This window comes from Gastrolobium bilobum, unplaced genomic scaffold (genome assembly GCF_033153095.1).
Source record: "Gastrolobium bilobum isolate Gb01-03AN ecotype WA unplaced genomic scaffold, APGP_CSIRO_Gbil_v1 utg1095, whole genome shotgun sequence".
NCBI lineage: Eukaryota > Viridiplantae > Streptophyta > Magnoliopsida > Fabales > Fabaceae > Gastrolobium > Gastrolobium bilobum.
This window is the reverse complement of record NW_026897243.1, coordinates 253,666-273,819: the sequence shown is the minus strand read 5'-3', so window position 1 is coordinate 273,819 and position 20,154 is coordinate 253,666. Positions and strand designations below refer to the sequence as shown.

At 38.4% G+C, this 20,154-nt stretch overlaps 1 long non-coding RNA gene and 1 other non-coding gene across 2 annotated transcripts; both read right to left on the bottom strand.

Moving 5' to 3' along the window:
- Positions 1 to 285: 285 nt before the first annotated feature.
- LOC133305152 (small nucleolar RNA R71) lies at positions 286 to 387 on the bottom strand. The gene has a single exon (XR_009750731.1). It is a non-coding gene; the product is annotated as a small nucleolar RNA R71 (small nucleolar RNA).
- Positions 388 to 11,511: 11,124 nt separating this feature from the next.
- On the bottom strand, positions 11,512 to 14,187 carry LOC133305146 (uncharacterized). Its single transcript, XR_009750724.1, has 4 exons — positions 13,296 to 14,187; positions 13,101 to 13,225; positions 12,510 to 12,571; positions 11,512 to 11,820 (listed from the first exon to the last, which is right to left on the bottom strand). It is a non-coding gene; the product is annotated as an uncharacterized LOC133305146 (long non-coding RNA).
- Between the last annotated feature and the right edge of the window lie 5,967 nt (positions 14,188 to 20,154).

Sequence of the window (20,154 nt, the reverse complement as noted above, 5' to 3'; positions counted from 1 at the left end):
GAAATGAAACCTATCATGTTTCACATGATTACGGAAGCAAGGGTCTTCAACGGACTCCCTGCAGAAGATCCTTACACACACCTCACAACATTTCAAGATATCTGTGATAATTTCAAAGCTGTGGGTATGACAGAGGAGAGTATGAGAATGAGGTTGTTCCCTCACTCCTTGGGCTTAAAAGCAAAAACATGGATGAAAACTCTCACCCCTGGTTCAATACTCATAGGAGGAACTCTCTAACAAGTTCATAGAGAGGTTTCTCCCTATGTCTCGACAAGCTGATGTAATAGCATAAATCTCTAACTTCAAGATGTTTTATGGAGAAAATATCTATGAAGCATGGGAGAGATACAAGGACATCATCAGAAAATGTCCAAACCATGGGGTGGAGAGTTGGGGAGTGCTACAATCTTTCTATAAGGGACTTGACCATACTTCTCAATCTCATTTAGATTTTGCTGCAGGAGGATATTTTTTTACATGAACGCTTGAATCGAGGTATGAAATCATTGAAGGAACTGCTGAAAGATGTCTCCAATGGCCAATAGATAGAGTGAACCAAGTAAGGAAGCCAGGCATGTTAGAACTGGATAAACAAACTGCCATGGAAGCCCAGCTGGCATCACTTATAAATGAAGTGAAGAACCTGAAAGCTGACTAAGAAGCACCAAGGATGGAAGTCTTGCAACTCACAGCAGCTGAAACTAAATTGTGCTCAGCTTGTTGTGACCTTCATGACTCAACAGATTGTCCATCCACTGTATTGGTGTGTTATGCAGAAAATTTTGGCAACAGGAACTTCACCAGAGACAATCAACAAGCAGGGCGCAGTACCAATTCAAATCCTGGAGGAACTATCACCAAAGATCATAGCCATAACCCCCAATAGAGGCCACCCATGAACCAAAGACCATTCAACACCCAATAGCAGCAGCATCAGCAAGGCAGCAACAGTGGAACGTTTGAGCAAAGAAGACACAATTACGTTCTGTTCCACAGAGACGACCAACGCATCAACATCCTGGAAAATTATGTCAAGGAATATATCACCAGGAATGATGCAGTGGTCAGGAACATCGAGTCCCATCTAGGACAGATTGCTGCCAATCTTCAAACAAGAACACCAGGACCACTGTCAGGGGATACTAACGTCCCCTCAACAACCTCACCAAAGGAAATGCTTACTTCCCCTTCAGAGCAAATCAAGGCTGTCACCTTAAGAAGTGGAAAAGCCACTACACAACCCACAACTCTGCCGAAGAAAAAGGAACAAACTAAAGCATCTGAAGCAGCTCCAAAAGCACAACAACAGCAACCAGCCATAGATGAGCAGAACCCAGAGCCTGAAAAAGAAGCTGAAACCAATGAAAACCAGGTGGACAAAAGTCAACCAATCAGCCCAACTCAAAGTAGGCAAATACCAGCAAAAATTATGTTCCCTCAGAGAACAAAGAAACAACAGGAGGATAAGCAGTTTGGAAAGTTCCTGGACATTTTAAAATAACTCCACATTAACATCCCTCTGGTGGACGCACTAGAGCAAATGCCCAAGTACGTAAAATTCATGAAAGATGTTCTCTAAAAAAAAGAGGGATAACGGAATATGAGACTGTAAAAATGACATAAGAGAGTTGCCAGTATCTGGGCAAACTTCCACCTAAGCTTCAAGATCCAGGAAGCTTCACCATTCCTTGCATTATAGGAAACACGTACCAAGGGAAAGCCTTGTGTGATTTAGGGGCCAGCATCAATCTCATGCCTCTATCTGTCTTCAAACAATTATCCACTGGATCAGCCGAACCAACCACAGTAACTTTACAAATGGCAGACAGGTCCATTGTCAAGCCAGAAGGAAAAATTGAAGATCTGTTAGTCAAAGTAGACAAATTTATCTTGCCCGCTGATTTCATCATCTTGGAATATGAAGCTGATATTGACGTTCCAATCATTCTGGGTAGACCGTTCCTAGCAACTGGAGGAGCAGTTATCAATGTACAAAAATGGGAACTAACCACGAGAGTTCATGATGATGAAATAAAATTCAATATTCGTTAAAGCAATGAAGTTCCAAGATGAAGATGAAGATTTGGAAGAGCGTTCTGCCCTCACTTTATTAGACAACCAGTTCAGTAGAAAAACAGAAGGGGAAGAATATGAGGGAGAAGAAGAAGGTCCACAACAGGAAAAGCAGAGTTGCTATCTGCAAGAAAGAAGACCTGAACCTTTGATAAGAACTGAAAAGGAAAAACAACTCAAAAGACCTTCCTCAGAAAAACCTCCTGACCTAGAGCTGAAACATCTTCCCCAACACTTGAAGTATGCATGTCTGGGAAACGATGACACCTGTCCTGTGATCATTTCTTCATTTCTCACCAAGGAACAAGAAGAATTTTTGCTTAACAAACTCAAGAAGTACCAAGGAACTATCGGCTGGACCATAACGGATCTCAAAGATATCAGTGCTTCGTTTTGTATGCATAAAATATTATTGACTGACCCTAATAGTTTTTCAGTGGAACACCAAAGGAGATTGAACCCTATAATGAAGGAAGTGATAAGAAAGGAAGTCATTAAATGGCTAGATGCATGAATTATATATCCAATATCTGACAGCAGTTGGGTAAGTCCTGTCCAATGCGTTCCCAAAAAGGGAGGCATAACAGTGGAAGTAAATGAGAAAAATGAGCTAATACCTGTAAGAAAAGTTACAGGAAGCTCAATAATGCCACCAGAAAGGACCACTTTCCACTCCCTTTCACAGATCAGATGTTGGATCATCTAGCAGGAAAGGAATACTTTTGCTTCCTTGATGGATATTCGGGATATAATCAGATTGCTCTAGCACCAGAAGATCAACATAATACCACCTTCACTTGTCCATACGGAACGTTCGCTTTCAGAAGGATGCCCTTCGGGTTATGTAATGCACCAGCAACGTTCCAAAGGTGTATGTTCTCTATTTTTTCTGATCTAATAGGTGAAGGAGTGGAAGTTTTTATGGATGACTTCTCAGTGCTGGGAATGTCATATGACCACTGCTTGGACAACTTAGAAGAAGTCCTCCAAAGATGCCTGTCCTCTAATTTAGTGCTTAATTGGGAAAAGAGCCACGTCATGGTGAAGGAAGGAATAGTCCTGGGACATAAGATTTCCAGAAAAGGACTAGAAGTGGATCAAGCCAAAGTGGAAGCCATAGCAAAAATGCCACCACCAGTGAATGTAAAAACTCTGAGATCTTTTCTTGGATATGCAGGCTTCTACAGAAGGTTCATTAAAGATTTTTCCAAAATAGCTAGACCTTTATGCCATTTATTAGAAAAAGATACAAAATTTGAGTTTGACTCTGATTGCTTGAAAGCTTTTGAATCCTTGAAAAACAAGCTCATTACCACGCCTGTCATCCAACCTCCAGACTAGAACTTGCCCTTTGAATTAATGTGTGATGCAAGTGATCAGGCTATTGGGGTAATTCTGGGTCAGAGGAAGGATAAACTCTTTCGTAGCATATACTATGCCAGTAAAACTTTGAATGAAGCTCAGGTGAACTACACAGTCACTGAAAAAGAGCTGTCGGTTGTAGTATATGCCTGCGAAAAATTCAGGCCTTACATTTCAGGATAAAAAATTACTATCCATACTGACCATACAGCTCTCAAGTATCTTTTCTCAAAAAAGAAGCAAAACCAAGATTGATAAGGTGGATCCTACTGCTGCAAGAATTCAATCTGGAGATCAAAGAAAGGAAAGGATGTGAAAATCAAATTGCAGATCACCTGTCCAGATTAGAACATATTGAAGTGGGACTACCAATCAAGGAAACGTTCCCCGACGAACAATTGTTTGTCATCAATCACATGGAAACGGACGTTCCTTGGTTTGCGGATATAGCCAACTTTCTTGCAGCAGGACTAGAACCTTACGAGGCAAATAGAATGCAGAAAAAAAAATTCTTTCATGATTGCAGGAACTATCTCTGGGATGAACCACTTCTGTTTAAAAGAGCGCAGATCAAACGATAAGGAGGTGTGTCCCAGAAGAAGAACAACCTCAAATCCTTCTACACTGCCATTCGTCCTTATATAGAGGCCATCTAGATGGAATCAGGACTGCCTCCAAGGTTCTCCAATCAGGTTTTTTCTGGCCCTCCCTTTTTAAAGATGCACTTCAATATGCTAAACAATGTGATAAATGTCAAAGGGAAGGTAACTTAACTAGACAAAATGAAATGCCCCTCAATCCAATTTTAGAAGTTGAATTATTTGTTGTGTGGGGAATTGATTTCATGGGGCCTTTCCCTCCTTTTTGTGGCAACAGATTCATATTAATGGCTGTGAATTATGTAAGTAAGTGGGTAGAAGCAGTTGCTTTACCCACTAATGATGCTAAGGTGGTTATAAAGTTTCTAAAGAAGAACATTTTGACCAGATATGGGACCTCACGTGTCTCATCAGCGATGGTGGGAAACATTTCATTAACCGCCAACTTGAGAGGTTGTTGGAGAAATATGGAGTCAGACACAAAGTTGCAACTCCATATCATCCACAGACCAGTGGACTCATTGAAGTCTCTAACCGAGAGGTAAAGAGGATTTTAGAGAATGTAGTCAATCCTTCTCGAAAAGACTGGTCTCTCAAGTTAGAGGAAGCATTATGAGCTTACAGAACTGCATATAAAACACCCCTAGGATGTTCTCTATACAGATTGATATTCGGCAAAGCGTGCCATATTCCCCTCGAACTGGAACATAAGGCTTATTGGGCAGTTCATGCCCTCAATATGGATGAAAAGGCAGCAGGAGAAAAAAGACTGCTACAACTTGAGGAGTTAGAAGAATTCAGAGGGAACACGTATGAAAATCATAAATTGTACAAAGAGAAGATGAAGAAGTGGCATGATAAAAGGATCAGAAACAGAGATCTCAAAATTGGCCAGAAAGTGCTACTCTTCAATTCCCGACTCAAACTGTTCCCACGAAAACTCAAATCAAGGTGGACTGGGCCATATCAAATTGTAAATGATGTAGGAAATGGAGCTTTTGAGATCTAAGGCTCAGAACATGACCGTTCCTTCAAAGTAAATGGGCACAGGTTGAAACTATACAATGATGAAACCTTCGATGAAAAAGAGGAAAGTATCCCTCTTTCTCAGACAACTTAAGAGGTAAGTACATGTCTAACTAAAGACATTAAACTAAACGCTGACTGGGAGGAAACCCAGTGGATACATTTGCTCTCTGACAAAGAACAAAGTTTTGGGGTGGTTACTGTTAGTATTTGGGTGTCCTAGAGACAATCTTATGATTAAATAAGGACAGAGATGTAGACCTTTTTAATATTGTCGCAAATAAATAAAAGCACTCTTTATCTTGTTTCATAATTAGGTCTCGATATTAATATTAATATATTATGAATAACTTGATAAACCCTGTGGAATAAAATAGGTATCTCTTGAGTATCTGTGATGAGATCACAATCATGAGGATTCAAGAATACCGGATGTTTATTCCTAATTTTATGTTTCTAGTCTAGAGATACTGAGAATGGGGTCAGTAATCTCGGGTAAGACTAGCACGACTTATCTATTTGTATATGGATACAAGGTATAGACCTCATGTGCTACGGATATGGAGATGTCTTAGCTAAAGTCGTGGGTGGACCTATAAGGGTATAGCTCGCACTGAACGGACCCACAAAGAGACTCTATGAGGAACTCTCACAGAGAGTATCATTAGAGTAGTCTCTTTATATTTGGGTATGTCTTTCCTAAGACCAGAAGTTATTACCTAGACTGTGTTCTAGAAGGCATGCTTTGATTGTGCACCTCGTCTGCCTGAAACATGGAGACTCATAGGTATACTGTTGGGCTTGTCCTGAAAGAACACAGGGCTAGGGTGATAAGCTGAAGGAATTCGCCAAATCTCTGTGAGAGATTAGGTTATCTGTAAACCGGAGAAATCAGGATGACATTTACAGGGACTCGGGAATCTATGCATAGTAAAAGAGATCATGAGATGATCTGCCTTTAGAGTCTGTAAATCGAAGATTCCCTATTTCGAATAAAGCTTACCCTAAACCGCAGGGGTTGATACGCTTCCTTACCCTAGGTTTTATGGGAAGATAACCGAGACGAAAGGAAATATATACGTCAACCAAATATGTTTAATATGATGATCAAATCATTAATCTAACTAGTTCTGGGGCAACAGAGCATTGCTAGTGCTCTGTGTTGTCATTAGATGGGTTGTGGGCTTATTGGGCCCAAGCCCATTTATGTTAGTGGCTAAGTTGGACCTAATGGGTCACACACAAACACCTAATTGTCTAGATGCTCTAGCATTAAAGGTATTGGGCCTAATAATAGTTATTAGCCCAAGAAGTTGTTTGGAACTCCACCTAAAGGGGTGGAGGGCGCATGGTTCATTGTAATGGGCTTGGATAGTCCAAGACACTACTAATTAATTTAATTAGTTAAATTAATTATCAAACATTTAAATTTTGAATTTTGGAATTCGAAATTTGAATTTTGAAATTTTGAATTTGAATTTCGAAATTCGAATTTTGAATTTGAAATTTGAATTTTGAAATTTGGATTTTGAATTCAAATTTTGAAATTTGAATTTTGAAATTTGAAAATTTGAATTTTGAATTTGAATGTTTGAACATTTGAATTTGAATATTTGAATGTTTGAATTCAAATATTTGAATTTGAATTTGAATTGCCTATGAAAGGTTGTTTCATAACAAAAGGATAAGATGAGATCTTGTTGGAACAAATCACTAGTATCATGAGAGAATCTTTTGGACAAGATCCAAGGCCATATATGGCGCTGATTTGGGTTGTTGGTGAGCAAGATTTGCTCATCAAAATCAGCTCCAGAAGATTCAGTCAGTTGGGAGAAAATCTGAGTGAGTTGATTCAAATTTGAATGCAACTACTCAGATGTATCTGGTCCCTTTTTTGGCTATATGGGGCGCACCATATAGCTGATCTTATGAAGATTTCTGATCAGAATTTTGAATAGGTTTTTGAACCAATTCTCAAGAGAATATTCTAGGAGACTGTTAGCAATTTTTGAAATAAAACAGCTCTACTTCTCTCTCTCCAATCTGGCGCCTAATGATCAGATTTTTAGTAGAAAAATCCGATTGGTATTTTATTTTAAATACTCTCCTCTTATGCACCTATGTAGTTAGTTGTTCCTCCAAGGGTTTTTCTGAAAACCTAGCCTATTCTCTCCTCTCTCCTGCGCCACTTGTGAAGCTTTCACATTGAGAGCTTCACTTTTTCAAACACTTTCACCTAGCCTCCATCTTCACACATAGAGCGCCTAGCAAGCCTCTTTGTGGTGATCATCCGGTGGCTTCACAAGAAGGAGTTCTTGCACCTAGACGAGTGGGTGGTGTGGATCAACATTAGAGGGTCTGAACCCTTCAGACCGGCCTTGATCATCTGGTGATTTCACGAACAAGGTAACATCATGCTTTCCTAAAGCATGATCTTGATGTGCATGTATATTCCGCAAAGAAAAATTTTGTTTTTCCCTCTTACATGCATCGGCCTTCAAGGCCATTTCGAACTTTCAGTTACTCTTAACCACATAGCTCCCAAAAAGGAGGGAACATCTAATGTTCCACTCCAAAAGTCCAAATATGGTACGTCCCGTTCTGGGAACGTAGTTTTGGGGTGGTCCCTGAACACACAATCCCCCAAAAAAAAAGAGGGAAAAGGAGAAAACCCTCCTAGTTATTGCAGTCTAGTTTACTTTCAGTATTATTTATGTTAATTCTGTTTTTCTTTTCTGTTCCCTTGTAAATACTCCTTTTTGCTGTTATCAAAAAAAAAAATACTCCTTTTTGCAATGAAAAAGACTTTTTGATCGAACTGCTTGGTACATACATTTCAGTTATAGTATTAAGTCTGCCCAATTATTTTTGACTAACCAACATACATGAAACACAAAGTCACTGACTAATCATGCTTATTCTTTCTCTGAGTACTTGAAATAGAAAAAAATGCAGGGAATTTAATCCTTATATTTTTGAAGGAAGCTGATCTGTGTGAACTCAAGCTAGTAAGGAACGAAAAAAAAGCCAAACATTCACGTATGAGAGCGTTCCTGAGGTGTAACCACAATGAAACTTCTCAATTTGCCTTGATGCTGTAAGTACTGCTGAAGAACAGATGGACTCCACTGCCAAGGATCAAACAGAACCACACACTCACCTCCACTCCATAATACACCACCTGGTCAACCAAAAAGGGCAAGGAACAGATCCAACATTGAACAAAAAGGACAAAAGAAAGAAAAGAAAAAGAAAAAGGGAACAGTGATAACTCTTCAAAAGAGAGTTATTTTGGGCTTAATTGTGATGTTTTGGTGCTATGATTACATATAATTCTCTTGATTTTATATGATTAATGCATGAATTCTATGATTTCATGATTTAATTGAGAATTATGTTAATTACGTATATTTGGATACAATTTGAGCATTGGAAACATTTAAATGCATTTGTTATTTTACTGCAAGACAGTGCTATAGCATCGGAAAGCAGTGTTGTAGCAGTGCAGCTGAGGTCAGCAGCGCATATTGTTGACATCATCACCAGCAAGCCATGGATCCAAGCCCAATTTGATGGAAGAAGCTTCTGAACGTGTAATCAAAGGCCTGATCTGGATACCCGCTAAAAAAACGTCAAGAAATCACAAGCTAATCTTCATCAAATCAATGATTACAAATCCATTCAGATCTGAATTACAAATTTGGAAAGAATCTTATATGCAGCAGCATTAAGTGTTGTCCCTGATCAGCGCTGCAACAAATAAGGAAAGAATCTCCAATCAGTGCTACAGGAAAACAGAGCTGCATCTTCAATCATATCTGCAGCAAATAAGGAAAGAATCTTCAAACGCTGCAGCAAAACAGAGCTGCATCTTCAATCATAGCTGCAGCAAAACAGAGCAGATTTGAACATGATTTGAAATGGATTTGAAGATCTAATTGGAGCCCAATTCATCAAAGTCTATAAAAAGAGGAAGCCTACACATATCAAACAGGTTGGGGAGCCTCTCTTTGAGGCTGGTCACCATCTCTTTTAGACAGAGAAAGTAGGGGAAACACTTGGAAGAGATTTTGAGGGTTTGTTGAGAGAGATCCAACAGATCAAAGGGTGCGACTAGGGTTTGATAGAGAGATCATTAAATCCGGTGGATCCCTGCACTATTCCGGCGACTGAGATACAGTGGATGATAGCGGAGCCCATGGTTGCTGCGGGAGCAGTGCTACAGCAACGCCCCTGTTTGTTTTATTTTAGCTTTATGGAATCTTTATCCCTCTTTGTTTTTTCTTTCTATTCAAGTATGTCCTAAATTGTTAGGATTGGGTGATAGAGTATCCTTATTATGATGTAATCAGTTGGCCTAAACTTTGTTATGTGGTTTTCCAATTTGTTGTTTAATAAAGTGCTTAATTTGTCTCTATTCTTGTTGACTTATCGAGAGAGAGCTGCAAGGTAATTAGGATTTATGCTATAGAGATATAGGTAATTCCTGAATGTTATTAAGCATTGTGGTTTAACTAAGTAAAATTAGTTAATTGTGGGTAGAGAAATCACTTGCACCACAAAATCAAATGGAACTTGAACTTAATGAATTTATAACTTTGTTGGCCATAGAGATGTGGGACTTAGTATAGATGTATTGTTGGTGAGAGCCCTTGTATGCATTAGTGTTCTGATTACTGGTTGGATAATTACTATAGCATTGTTACTGCATTCTGGTGAAATTACAATATTGGAGAAATTGATCCTAATCTACTTTGTTACTTGACTTTTCTGTTCTTGAGTGCACTCTTAGTTTATTTTTACTTTGTTTTTTTTGTTATTAGTCAGTAGTTAGTATTACTTTAGTCCTTAGCTCTTATTTTATAAAACTTTCATAAACATTGTTACTTTTATTGCTTCACATTGATCCCAACTTTATAGTTTTCTTCGTGGGAACGATATCTGGACTCACACATCCACTTTATTACTTGTTGTAACATCCCAAGAGCTGGAAATGGCAGGGAGTGATCGCCGGTGCGAAAGGGCACGGACAATGAACGGCTCATGCCAAATCTTGCAGCTTGGGGGTTCATGAATGAATCGAATCAACACCCGAAAGAGAGGGATTCTAGAGACTGTGCTGGCATGGGACGGTACAGTTAGGAATGGCTTATAAGAATTAATTGGTACTACCTATACTAACAAGATGCATCTACTTTTCAGTAGCCCGGATCGGAAGAACTCCACAGTTAAGCGTGCTTGGTTTGGAGCTATTCTGGGATGGGTGACCTTCTGGGAAGTTTTCCCGGAAAGTGTGCGAGTGAGGACAAAGCACACTGAAAAGTCTCGTGTTAGTGTGTGGGGACAGTCATTGATTCTTGCAAGTTGTCAGGCATTACAAGTGGTATCAGAGCAGGGCCTCTCTTCCAGTACGGTGTGGTTCGAGGACGAACCAGGCGGAAGCTGGTGGGCATGTAACATCCCAAGAGCTGGCAAAGGCAGGGAGTCATCGCCGGTGCGAAAGGGCACAGACAATGAGCGGCTCATGCCAAATCTTGCAGCTTGGGGGTTCATGAATGAATCGAATCAACACTCAAAAGAGAGGGATTCTAGAGACTGTGCTGGTATGGGACGGTACAGTTAGGAATGACTTATAAGAATTAATTGGTACTACCTATACTAACAAGATGCATCTACTTTTCAGTAGCCGGATCGGAAGAACTCCACAATTAAGCGTGCTTGACTTGGAGCAATTCTGGGATGGGTGACCTTCTGGGAAGTTTTCCCGGAAAGTGTGCGAGTGAGGACAAAGCACACTGAAAAGTCTCGTGTTAGTGTGTGGGGACAGTCATTGATTCTTGCAAGTGGCCGGGCGTTACAAGCAATTAGTGTAACACCCTCTCTTGTAGGCCTCCAAGAGTGTTGTTTGGTAAGCGGAATTAGAGTTCTTTAATAGTATTTTAGAGACTAAAAAAAAATCGCTTTTACATTGCCAATTAAAACTAAAGAGGGGATCTGGTTAATTACAAAAATCAGAGTACGCAAAATTTCTTCAACGTACTAAAAATATAAATTTCCTGATAGACCTTGCTGTCTTTAAAAATTCGTATAAAATCCAGTTCAACGATTCAAAAATATATTCTTTGTAATCTGGAAACTAGACATCTGGGGCTTCACGTTCATATAAAATAATCGTGATTTGAAGTTCGTTTGCCCCTCGAAACATAACTCGCCAAATAAGAGATAAAACAGTGAAAATATCACAAACGTCCTGGCTGGTAAACTAGACATCTGGGGCTTCACGTTCATATAAAATAATCGTGATTTGAAGTTCGTTTGCCCCTCGAAACATAACTCGCCAAATAAGAGATAAAACAGTGAAAATATCACAAACGTCCTGGCTGGTAAATATCACAAATATCACAAACAGTTTTATATATAACGAAACTAGACACCTGGGGCTACATGTGAATATAAATTATAAGAAAATCGGAGGTCCGTAGCCCCAGTACGACAACTTACAAAGTGCTCGCAAAGACTTTTCAAAACTCAGCATTTAGATAACATGTCAAAATACTTTTCGCAAACGTTTCAACATCTGTTTCCAAAATACTTGCTGGTCATAAAATCGTAATGCAATAATAAAATCATAGTTCACAGTAATAAAAGCTTCTCAATTTCATACAGTCATCCATAAAATATCACATCAATAGCAGCATGCCCAAAACAGTAGAAGCCAACAACAATTACCCAAGTCCTCAAAAGCTTTTACGTCCTCCTGCCATTTTGTAAAAATAGCAGCCCCAAAGGGGTGAGAAAAATCCCAGTAGTGTGGCAACAAAACCAATAATGCAACAGTATTAAACTAGGCACAAAATTATAAACAGTCGCTTCAAACATGAAATCTTTTTCATCATATAACCTTTTCATCATATATCCTTTTCATCATTTATCATATTGCGTATATAACGCCTTCATCACGCTCATAGCACCGTCATGCGCGTGCCATCACAGTGGAAATTCCATGCACGGCACCATCATTTGGGGAATTCCACTGTGGCCTATGCGGACTGACGCCAACTGTCCCAGTACCCTGATATCAAGGGATGCCTATATGATGCGTGCTCAATCACATGGTCCTATATATTTAACTATTCTAAGACTCAAGACTAACATGAATTTGGTACATGCATGCCATGCGGTCACACACAAACAGAAAGACAAGTGCGGTATGATGTACGGTGCATGCATATATCATCATTTCATAACATATACTTCATGTACATTGGATGCCATACTTCCAAGCCATTCTTTCTTTTCATAACAGAATTTCCATAATCATAACATTTCCATAGGCAGAATAATTTCATCATTTATGGCAGAATAATCATAAGGCACATGTGAGCAACAATTCACAATTCATACACTAGTCAATAGTCACATCAGGTAATACCGCCTAACACATACCTTGGGTCCAAGCACTAATCAACCGCATCAAAATCATCCCACACTTTAGGAATTATGCGCACCTAGGCAAGTGCACCACAAGTCAGAATTTTATACGTCTATCCTATTATTCATATGCCACTTCTATGCTTTCCAAGTTCTTGCATTTTAATTGATTTAACATGCACCCAAAATTAATAGTTCACTGCCTAAATTTTTATCCCAACAATTGCTAGCAAAACAAAGTCTCCAAGGTTTCTGAAACATCCATCACCGGTTTTCATCAAGTTTCAATATGTTTTAGGACATTTATTTATCTAATCATCACTTATAAACCAAGTTGCGCTAATGGGCTAATAAGCATGCTGATTTCGTGTCTTTTACCATAAGAGATGCCTAACCCATTATTCTCACCCAATTGACAGTCCAATAAAATAAAACAAAGGAGTTATTTTCAAGTTTACAAAATCCAGTTTTGGCTTGCATGACTTAAATTCAAGGCTGTTTCGAAGAGGGCAGAATAAGGGAGGTGAAATGGCCAAATTAAAACAGTATCCCAACATGCATGAGGAGATCGAATTAGAGAAAGGAAGGAACCAGTTATGTTGGTACCTTCTTGCAGCCATACACACACAGCCCCAATTCGTACAGAACAGTCCTTCTCCCTCCAACAGTCCAAGAATCGGACCCAGCTGCATGCGTGGAGGGGGAAACTAACCTAGTACCAAGACCGACGCCTACAAAGAAGTAGCATGTAATCAGAACCAATTTCAGTAACTTTGACCAAGAAGAAGGAGAGTACATCACCTCCTTGGATGGGGTCCTCGGTTAAACGCAAGGGAGACAACAAAATAAGGAGAGAGACTTGAATTTCCATCGGCATGCAGAGGGGACTCCACCAACGAAAGGAGTAACAGTGAACCAAATTAATGGAGGTACAATACCTCCTCTGATTGCAATTCGATCAAGTGGGCACAGGGAAGGAAAGTACAGCTCTGCAGGCTGAGCCAAACTGAACAGATGACCAAACAGAACCAAAATGAAAGCACCTCATCCTGCATGCAGAAACCGTACAATGCAGAGAGCAACACCGAGTACTAGGATTTGAATTCACCCACTTGATTACACACTCATGGTTCCCAGCCTCTAAGGTTGGTGCTACGGTCCTTACCCTTCTCCTCTCCTAAAGCCACGGTTCTGGTCACATGCAATAGGTTCATCTACTCTTCAAGGACTACATGCACAGCTCATTTCCTCAAGTTGCTCTTCGGCCGAGCCAGTGGATGGAAATGGGAATAAGAAGTTGGATGATAGGCTTTCCTTGTGAAGCTCACGGACTTGGAGGAGTAGGTAAGAGGAAGGTCATTCAAGCTTTGCCTCTTCCATTTGACGATCCACGACTTTGCAGGAGAAGGGCGGCTGTGTATATGGTTCTGAATTAAGGGAACACAATCAGCTTCATCTTCTTCTTAGTTATACGCATGGAGGTGATGATGGCTAGGCTTTATTTTACGTCTGTGCTTGAAGAGATTATAGAGGGAAGCACCAGTTTTGTGACTCTCCAAAACATACAGGGAGGAAACTAAAGAGAGTTTTCTGTTTCTTTCCTATACAAGGATGACCGAATCCTTTGGTCAGCAAGGGTATAGCCGAACTTTGAGAGTGAGCCAAAGGGTTCCTAGATGGCTCACATACAAGAGGATGGATGGCTAGGTGGCGCAAATTCAGGGGATTTGAGAGGCTAGGTGGTGCACAAGTAAGAAAGGATCGTGTGTTGTGGTTTCCAACCAATGAAAATTCATGCAACAAAAGAGGGCCAATGAGAAGCATGCTTCCAGATTTCTTAGGATAGTAAAGTGGATGATTTTATAAGTGTTGGGCTAAATAACATCTTTTCCTAAAAGGTTTGGGCCGTGGGCCATTATCCATGAATGGAGTCTAATTCATCTTCCTATGAACCGTGAATTTTCATGTAATTACTAAGTATATTCTAGGGTCTTATTAGGAGCTATAATTAAGTTTTATCCTACACATGCTTATTTTTTTTTGTACTTATTAAGTATATACTTCTCTATCATTGCAATTAATTTAATTCTCTAATCTTATTAATTAATAATCAGAATATAGGTAGTATGATTAAATTAATTCTATTCTCTTTAACTTAAGAGTTTCAATTCCTAACACCTATTCCCTTAAATTATAATTAACCCATTTTCATGAATTAAAATTAAGTCCACCCTAAGTAAATATATACATACACACTTCGAGTCCAAAACACGCTTCAAGTCCCTAAACAATATATATAATTTCCTAAATTATGCGGGATGTTACACTTGTTGACACGTGTACTTGTGTAATGTGTGATTGATAAAAGGGGTACACAATTGCACAACAAACATCCATTCAAAAGAATTCAGACAATACCAGCAAACCTTCCTTCAAAAGGGGGAAAAAGGTATAAGAAAAGGTGTTCCCTCAAACAGAAAAAGTCCAAGTTCAAAGGCACAAAAGTAAACGTTCCTTGACCCTACAATTAAGACCACCATTCTTCCACACTTCCATACACTCATCCATCAAAAGATCCTTGGAAGGGAAGACAACTGTACTTCATAGAAAGCAGCAGAAAGGCAAGTTCTGAAGAATCGCATCTAGGAATGGACAGAGCAAACACCAAACCCTGAGTGATAATGAGACAGAAGATCAGCAACCTTCACTTGCCTAGGAACAAATTCTTCTTACTATTTAACTGTGAAGAGTAACTCATTTTTTGAAAAGTTCATGATTATTCACTGGCTCAAGTTTCTTTCTGTTGAGCGATTCTTTGAAATTGGGCAGCCCAATACAATATTTCTGAGTTATTTGAGGACAACCAACAGTATAGTTTTGGGGTGTTTGATGGGACGTAAATTCGTTCCCATCTAAGCCCATTTTGATGGCAAAATACCACACGTTCCCTCATCTGATGAGCAACTTCAGCATGAAAATCACTTGTTTTACACATTTGTGATAAAAACACAGTGGGGGAACGTATGGAGATGTATTCCTTTAAAATATATTAAAAAGGGAACGGACTGAGACGCATTTAATGCACCTACTCCACTCATTTAATACCTCTGTACACTTTGCAGGAAACGTGGATATAAAGTCTTCTAAAAGTAGAGGCGGTGCACCATTTAAGCACTAGGAAACGTGAAGACAGAGAATCAAGAGTTCTCATTGGCCAAAGAAGAAAGCAAGACATGGGGGGACTGCAAAAAACGGCTAATCATCAACAAATCATGTCCCATCCAGCAATTTGCATAGCTTCTATACTCTGCTGCCACCGACCTGTCCCTTCACGCAAAAACCCAACTCCAAAGGATTTCCAAGATTGCCACTCCTCTTCCACCTATAAATAGAACGCCCCATACACAAAAACATCATCGAATCCTGGAGGACATGTTGAGGGCATGTTGAGGGCTTGCAACTTCCTTGATCATTGTCCTTGCAAGTTCTTACAGGACACGGTTTTTCCTTTCTACAACTCCATTTTGTTGCGGAGTCCTAGGAGTGGAAAAATTGTGTTGAATTCCATTTTCATCACAAAACATTTCAAAATCTTGATTTTCAAATTCTCCCCCATGATCACTTCTAATAGAAACAATGTTCAAAGATTTTTCATTTTGAATAAACTTGGCTAATTTTCTAAATGCTTGAAAAGCTTTAATTTTATGAGCAAGGAATAATGTCCATGTAAAGCGAGAAAAATCATCCACAATGACAAATGCATAGTAATTTTCACCAAAGCTCATAGTTTGTGTAGGTCCAAAAAGATCCATGTGCAACAGTTGTAAAGGCCTAGTAGTTGAAACAATATTTTTAGATTTGAAAGATGCCTTCACTTGTTTTCCCTTTACACATACATTACATAATTTGTCATTTTGAAATTTAAGCTTTGGAAGACCAATTACTAAGTCTTTAGAGATCAATTTGTTTAAGTGATTCATGCCAATGTGTGCAATTCTTTTGTGCCATAACCATGAATCATTTTCCTTACTAACCAAGCAACTGTCGTAATTTGAAGACATACCATCTAGATCAATTATGTAGATATTATCCACTCTATAGCCCTTAAACTTAACTTGCCCATCATTTAAACTTTCAATTTTGCAATATTTTGAATCAAAAATAATTTTAAAATTTTTGTCGCATAATTGACTGATGCTTAGCAAGTCATGTCTAAGACCTTCAACAAGTAAAACATTTTCTATACAGGTTGAAGAAGAGTTACCAGCTTTCCCAATGCCAAGGATCTTCCCTTTGTTGTTGTCCCCATAGGATACATGTCCATGTTCTTTCCTTGTGATTGAGAGAAATTTGGTGATGTCTCCTGTCATATGCCTTGAACAGCCACTATCCAATACCCATTTGGATGAAATGCTTCTCAAGTATACCTACAAAACAGTTTTAACGTTTAATCTTTGGTACCCAAATCTGTTTGGGTCCTTGTGTGTTAGTCATAGATCTTGTTCCCTTGGGAACCCATATTTTCTTTTGACTACTAACTCCATTCTTTCTAATCTTACATGTGGATGCACTATGTCCTTTTCCACCACAATGAAAGCATTTAATGAAAGGACTACTAGTCATGTAGGATGGTGAAATGAAGAAATTCTTGTAAGATTTTTCTTGACTGTTAGTGTTGAATCCTAACCCTGATTTGTTAAACATACATCTTTGTTTTCCAAGAAGTATATTCAAGTTATCTCTACCACATGTGAATTTGCTTAGCATTTTGTTTAGATCATCATTTTCGTTTTTTATCTTTTCACATGAAGTACATGATGATGATGATGCATGATTATTTGATGATAAACATTTAATACAATTTGCACTAGCATCAATCATCTTGAGTGTCTCATTTTCATCCTTTAAATTTTTTATTTCTTTGTTTAGACATGCAACTTGTTTTTCTAATGATCTAATAGTTTTTCTAAATTCTTTAAGAGTTTTAATATGCTTTAAAGATTCACTATGTAATTCTTCAAATAAATCTTGCAGTTCTTCATATAAAAGAGAAGTTGTAGAGCAAGTCGAGTTTACCTCGGATTCCGATTCATTGCCATCTTCCATAGTCATGAAGCACATATGTTGTATTTCTTTGCTTACTTTATTTGAAGCTTTAGAATCTTGCAAGAAACATACGTTGGCTTCTTCCTCACTTGAATTATTGGGAGAGCTTGAATCTTCATCCCAAGCTGCATAGGCTTTCTTTTTGAATCATTTCTTCTCTTTTGATTGTCTTTTCTCATTTTTGTCTTTATTTTGGAGATTTGGACAATCGGTTTTGTAGTGACCAGTTTTTCCACATTCGTAGCATGTAATGTTTTGTTTAGGTGATCCTTCATTTTTTGTTTTTCCTTTTGATGGAAAGGGAAATCTTCTTTATGGGTTTCTTCTTTTGAAGAATTTTCCATATTTCTTTACAAAGAAACTCATTTCTTCTTCATCCAATTCATCATCGGATAGATTCTTTTCTTTTTCTTCAGCTTGAAAGAGTGAGCCTGTTGCTTGGAGAGCCATTCCTTTGCTTTTCTTTTTGGATTGCTCCTTCAAAGTTAGCCTTGTCAGTTCTAATTCATGCTCTTGAAGTTTTCCAAAGAGTGTGGCAATGGACATGGTCTTCAAGTCTTTTGATTCACAAATAGCTGTCACCTTAGGTTGCCAGTCCCTGTTCAAGCTTCTCAAAACTTTCGTAACTAATTGAAAGTTAGTGTATGTAGAACCTAATGCATCTAAATGTGTGATGATATGAGTAAATCTCTTTTGCATACTTTGTATGGTTTCACCATCATTCATTTCAAATAGTTCAAATTCTCTAGTTAATCCTAGAATTTTAGAGACCTTAACCTCACTAGTTCCTTCATGCGTTATTTCTAACACATCCCACATTTCTTTTGCGGTTTTACAGGAAGCTATACGAAAATATTCATCTCTTCCTAAAGCGTTGGTGATTAAGTTTTTAGCTTTAGCATTCCAATTTGCTTCTTTAATTTCTTCCTCTGAAAATTCCTTTACATTCTTTGGAACATCATTGTTGCTCTCATCCTTTTTGGTTAGGACTTTATATCCCTCTTCAACAATGTTCCAAATTCTTAAATCATTTGATTCTAGGAAGATTTGCATTCGACTTTTCCAGTAAGCATAATCTGTACCATTAAAGAAGGGAGGTCTTGAAGTTGAAGTTCCCTCAAGAGGCATATCATTGTTCAAAGAGGCCATTACTTCTCTTGAAGCGGTTAAGCCTTTTATACAAGAGTCCAAGCTCTGATACCACTTGTTGGACAAGTGGCCTCAAACTCAAGAGGGGGGATGAATTGAGTTTTAAAAATATTTCTATTAAAATGCCTTACTTTTCTTTTTCAAAGCCAATTTATTTAATTTAAATAATTTACAGCGTGTAGTGACTAAATAATAGAAAAATAGATCAGGTAAATATTTGATGAGATATGAATTTAAATATGCTCAAATGATTAATCAATGCTTATGCAAGAGATAAGGGATAGAGAGATTTGCAAACTTGATATATCCTGGTTCGGTCACTACCACTGTGACCTACGTCCAGACTGAAGTCGCTCGATCAAATCTTTCACTAACGGTCAAGCTTCACGGGTGCTTGACAAACCTTTACAAATTCCCAAGACTTCTGTCTCTTGGTAGACTAACAAGGGTTCACTCTCCTTTCCAAGACTTCCGTCTCTTGGCAGACCAACACAAGGGTTCACTCCCCTTTTGATTCAAGAAGTAAGATGAAGGTGATAAAGAGTGGATATGTACTCTCAAAGTACAGATATTACAAATTGAAGAACTAGTAGGTGTATAGCCTAACAACAAAGATAAGCTCAAGTCTATGCAATGATCAAAATGAGTAATATGTGAGCAAAAGCAAGCTAGAATGAGTGATAAAGACTTGGTAAATGATCAATGACCGAATTGTGTGTATTTGAGATGTTAGGGGGGTTTATATAGGCACCCAATTCGAAAACTATCTGTTTATAGCCGTTTAAAAAAGTAGATATCCGGATATTTATCGAACACATATCCGGATATGTGATTATAGCCGTTTATAACCGTTTAAAACAGTAGATATCCGGATATTTATCAAACACATATCCGGATATGTGATATCCGGATATTCAGTATCAGATATCCGGAGATTGATATCCGGATATTCTTGGTCAGATATCCGGATATTTCATGGCAGTGACCTTTTTACACATTTTCGAAAATTCCTTTCTTTCAATATGGTTTCTATGACTGGTAAAGCATATGATTGGTTATGGAAATTAACTAGAAAAGTATATTTTATGTAAGTACTCTTTCCAAACCAATTTTGAACGATTTAAACCATTTGATTTGACTTTTCTTAACGGATGTATAAGGCCATGAATATGTAACTGTTATAATGCCATGATTCTTTTTTTTTTGCTTAAGTCATTTGAAAAACCTTTAGATGCATGTTTGACTTGTTAGTTCAAGATTCATTTATGCATTTGATGATGTGTATGACTTGAGCTTATGCAATGCTATAATACTATACACCTTTACACATGTTCCTAAGTCCTAGATAAATATACCATTGAGATCTTGGACTTGACTTGATGCTTGGCTTGCATGTTTCTTGTTT